Raw genomic sequence first — 5,721 nt, forward strand, 5'->3', positions numbered from 1 at the left:
TTACATAATTTATCAATGCCCGTTTGTCGTGTATAATACACCAACCAATCATGATCTGGCACAAGTTCAAATTTCATTGGACAATAATGTGAAGTGGAGTGGTTACTTTCCGTTCTTATTTATAAATCGGTTGAAAATTACATGGGGCAGATGAGCTTATTTGTGGAGCGATCTGGATCTGCGGTTTGTCTCATTTTATAAATCAAATTACATTCCTGAGAAAATGGATGCTAAATTACTACAAAAGCACTGCACAAAACCGTGCAGTTCCAAAAGTCGCAATAATGGTAATCAGTATTCAATTCACTTATATTTATGTATGATACAGCGGGTGCTATTTCATGAAACTATCATAGTTAAAGGGGTCATATGATGCGATTTCAAGTTTTCCTTTCTCTTTGGAGTGTTACAAGCTGATTGTGCATAGATAAGATCCCTGAAGTTGCAAAGACTAAAGTCTCAAAACCAAAGAGATATTCTTTATCAAAGTTAAGACTCTGCCACACCCCCCTAAAACGGCTCGTTCTAACACGCCCCCACATATCTACCTCACTATGTGGAAATATTAGCATAATGCCGCCCAAATGTGCACGCAAAGAAAGAAGGCGTTGTTTAAATAATCTTTAAAAAAGCATCATATGACCCCTTTAATGAAGCCCAAGTGCCATCTACAGGCCTATTATGTGATGTGCAGGCTGGCGAAATGGTGACGTGATTGACTTTATTATATTACCATTTTTGACAATTATGCAGTGTTATGGAAAGTGTCTTATGTTCATCAAGCCAGCATTTATTTTATCAAAAATACAGAAAAAACAGTAATATTGCGAAATATTATTACAATTTAAAAGAATGTTTTTCTATTTTAATATACTTTAGAATATCATTTATTTCTGTGATGCAACGCTGAATTTTCAGCATCATTACTGAAGTCTTCAGTGTCACATGATCCTTAAGAAATCATTCTAATATGCTGATTTATAATCAATGTTGGAAACAGTTGTGCTGCTTATTTTTATTATTTATTATTATTATTTTGGAACCTGTGATACTTTTCTGGGGTTCATTGATAAATAAAAAGTTAAAAAGAACAGCATTTATTCAAAATAGAGATGTTTTCTAACAATATCAATCTTTACCATCACTGGTTCTATCAATTTAACAAATCCTTGCTGAATAAAACCTAATTTCTTAAAAAAAAAACTGACCTCAAGCTTTTGAATGGTAGTGTATATTACAAAAGCTAAAATAAATAAATGCTGTTCTTTTTTTTAATTTTTATTCAACAAAGAGTCCTGAAAAAAGTATCACGTGTTTCCAACATTGATAATAAATCAGCATTGCATAAAATTAATTTTAAAGTATATAAACATTTTTGATCAAATAAATGCAGGCTTGATGACCATAAGTGACTTCTTGCAAAAATATAAAATAGTAATGTATCCAAATATTTGACATATAATTTTTTCATTGCCCCTATATTACATTTGAGCCCCTGCCCCCGAGGAACTCTCTGCACGTCCCTGAACGTGATCGGTGCCTATGGTCCACGCTGATAGCTGTTCCGGGGCAGTTTTTTAGTTCTCATTTCCATAAACATATATACAGCAGTAGAGCTAACACAGTGGCTGGAAATCTGTTTATCCTTCGGTTCCTCGTGCTTCCCCATCTTCATAGAGAACGTGGTTCATGGTTGCTCAGAGCATTTTTTTTAGACGCTGGGAGCAGGGAAATCTATATAGAGCGCCTTATTGTAATAATTAAAATATCGATATTTGGCGTCAGATATCGATTCTCGTATCGCATGGAGGAGGACAACGATATAATCGCCATATCGATATATTGTCCCACCCCTAGTGTGAGTGTGAGTGTGAGTTGAGACCTTCTTCAGGATGAGCGGCAGTGGTTGATAGGGCAGAGGATCTTCACCTCCGTCCTTCAGATCCCTCATCAACACACACACGACATCAGAGTACTGACACATCTGCTTCACCACACCTGAAACACACACACATTTATTACGGACTGCTCTTGTGTTTATGTTAAGCAAATAATAAAACCTCCAGATTCAAACACTTAAAACTGATCATTTTTATAATATAAAGTAAATAAAAGGGACACATAATCATGACTGGCACTAATATGTGCCCATGTTACTGCACATCTACATTTTACAGAGCTCTTGTGATTTAGAAGGGACACGTCAACGCGAAACATGGAGCAAAAGTGAACAATAAATGAATGATTTGCAGCATTATATTAAATATCATTAAAGAATTGTGTATGACATGTATGACAGCCACTCATATTTCCGTTTGCTTTATGAAAAATAAATGTTTTGTTGGATGCAATGCATAAATAAAATAAATAAAAAAAGACAATTATTAAACATTACAAGTTCACAACAAATTCCAAACAATTAAGCATGCATGTATGAATTATTCACAATAATTTCAATAACATGCATGTATAAAATAGAGCGCATTTTCATTATGCAGCTTCTCTTGGAAACTCTGAAAAAGAAATAATTTGTACAATTATAAGTGTCTTTACTGTAATTTTCTCATCCGGACAGTTGCAGAGAGTGAGTGTGTGTGTGTCTCACCCAGGCAGTTGATGGTGAGCGCTGTGGTGTGTGTGTGTGAGAGTGTGTGCAGCAGTAACACACACATGCGCTGTCGGAGTGTGTCTGGAAGCGTCTGAATCGCAGGAGCGCAACTCCAGATCCTGAACATCACGTAACACACGGCGGCCTTCACGTCCTCATCTGAGACCAGCAGAGCTGAGCACACACACTCCAGCACACACACTACACATACACACACACACAACACACACGCACATAAACAACATTAAAAAAACTGAGCACACACACACTTTTAAACATCAGCATGAAGAAACCTGAACACACACACACACACACACACACAAAGAAACCTGAACACACACACACACACATAAGCATGAAGAAACCTGAACACACACACACACACATAAGCATGAAGAAACCTGAACACACACACACACACATAAGCATGAAGAAACCTGAACACACACACACACACATAAGCATGAAGAAACCTGAACACACACACACACACATAAGCATGAAGAAACCTGAACACACACACACACACATAAGCATGAAGAAACCTGAACACACACACACAACTACACTACACACACACACACACATAAACATCAGCATGAAGAAACCTTATACATGTAAGCGTCTATGTGTGTAGGATGATTCTCATTGATAGTAAATTAAGGGACATAAGACTACCTAAAATTAAACTATTAGATCACCCAAAAATTCTGTCATTAATTACTCACACGCATACGTCGTGGTACTCTCGTAAATGACAGCGTCGAGTGACAGTGCAGAACAGAATTGCTGAATGAAGTTATTTTTGTTTTCTGTGCACACAAAAATATTCATATAGCTTCATAAAATTACGGTTGAACCCCCTGATGTCACAACGATGTCCTTGCTATGTTTCTGGGCCTTGAATGTGGTAGTACCCTTGCTGTCTATGCAAGGTCAGAAAGCAAAAATATCTTCATTTGTGTTCCGAAGATGAACGGAGATCTTACAGGTTTGGAACGACATGAGGGTGAGTAATTAATGACAGAATGTTCATTTCTGGGTGAACTAACCCTTTAACTCATAAAAATGTCAAATTAAAATAATTTTAAAAACAATTAAAATAAAACAAATAATTCAGTCATTAAGATTGACATAATGAAAATAAAACTTACTAATAATACTAATCATTAAAATAAATAAATAATTTAAAAAATAAACCAATCAAAAACAATAAAAAATGTAATCACTATAATCAAAACAAATAATTTTAACATAAAAACAATCAAAATAAAACTAATAATTAAAAATCTATTCATTTTAAGCTAAACATACAATTAAACTAATAATTAAATCATGAAAATTAAACAAGATAAAGATAAAGACAATGAAAATAAAACACTTACTAAAAAGCATTCAATATTTTATTTGTTTACGTGCAGGTCATGTGACCATTAACCACATCACAGAACTGTGAACATGTGAATGTTTTGTTAAATTATCCTAATATATTATAATATATGAATCTCAAGGAGACTTCAAGTAAATATTATAGCCCAAAGGGGCTCACTGAAAAAAGTGAATCCCTACTGTAAATACAACTACTTAAGCCTGGAATACACTCCACGATTTTGGCCCAGATTTTCCACTGATTTACAGTCTGGAAAAGTTGACACTAGTTGACAAAAGTCAGAGCCAGCCTGCAGATTTGAGCGGACATATCTAATAGAAAATCACATAGTGCATGATGGTCACAGACTCTGATTTTTTAGCTTCAGACTTAGTGTGTGATGCCCAGTTTAGTCACTATTTACCAGATCTGTAAGTGTATGATGCCTAGTGTTTTAAAAAACTGTTCAGATTCTTAAAGTCGTGCAGTGCATTCCAGCCTTTAGATGTAAATGAGAGTCGTGTCAGAGGAGGTCAGACAGTCTTACGGCGGCTGGACGTCAGTGTTTGACTCAGAGCAGGATGAGCGTCCAGCAGTTTACCCAGAAACGTCAAGGAGGACAGAGACGCTTTCTCCCCATCAGTCCACTGAGAGACACACAATCACACACCGTCACTCTTAACAATCACGATAACACTGGCTCTAGTGTCTGAACGAGTGTGTGAGTGAGAGTGAGAGAGTGAGTGAGTGAGTGAGTGAGTGAGTGAGTGAGTGAGTGAGTGAGTGAGTGAGTGAGTGAGTGTGTGAGTGTGTGTGTGAGTGAGTGAGTGAGTGTGTAAGTGAGTGAGTGTGTGTGTGTGTTCACACCCTTGAGTGGATCTGATCCAGGATGAAGAGCAGAAACGCTTGATTCGGGATGTCCAGTGTCACCTGCAAAAGAACTGAACACAAACACACAATGATACAGTTTACAACTACAGCACTTTTCAATTTGTTACACGACAGAAAACGCCAAAGATCAGAGATGAGCGAGTGATTGATCACCTTGAACGGTCTGATCCAGCAGAGACGAATCCACAGCACTGAACAGCGTTTCTAAAACACACAATCAGCAACCTCATGAAACAGCACAGAGCTGAACAAAACTGATAAAAAAAACATATGTATATATATATATATGTGTGTATATAATATACACATATGTGTGTGTGTGTGTGTGTGAGAATGTATATGTGAGTGTGTGAGTGTGTGTGTGTGAGTGTGTGAGTGTGTGTGAGTGTGAGAGAGTGTGAGTGTGTATAGTGAGTGTGTATAGTGTGTGTGTGTGTGAGTGAGAGTGAGTGTGTGTGTAGTGTGTGCGTGTGTGTGAGAGTGTATAGTGTGTGTGTGTGTGTGAGTGAGAGTGTGTGAAAGAGTGAGTGTGTGTGTGTGAGAGAGTGAGTGTGTGTGAGTGAGAGTGTATAGTGTGTGTGAGTGTGTATAGTGTGTGTGTGAGTGAGAGTGTGTGAGAGAGTGAGTGGGTGTGCGTGTGTGTGCGTGTGTGTGCGAGTGTATAGTGTGTGTGTGTGAGTGAGTGTGTGTGTATATGTGAGTGTGTGTGTGAGAGTGTATATGTGAGTGTGTGAGTGTGTGTGTGTGTGTGAGTGTATGTGTGTGTGAGTGTGTGAGTGTATATGTGAGTGTGTGTGTGTGTGTGTGTGTGTGTGTGAGAGAGAGAGTGAGAGTGTGTGTGAGAGAGGGAGAG

This window comes from Sinocyclocheilus grahami, unplaced genomic scaffold (assembly GCF_001515645.1).
Source record: "Sinocyclocheilus grahami isolate Dianchi unplaced genomic scaffold, SAMN03320097.WGS_v1.1 scaffold757.1, whole genome shotgun sequence".
Classification (NCBI taxonomy): Eukaryota; Metazoa; Chordata; class Actinopteri; order Cypriniformes; family Cyprinidae; genus Sinocyclocheilus; species Sinocyclocheilus grahami.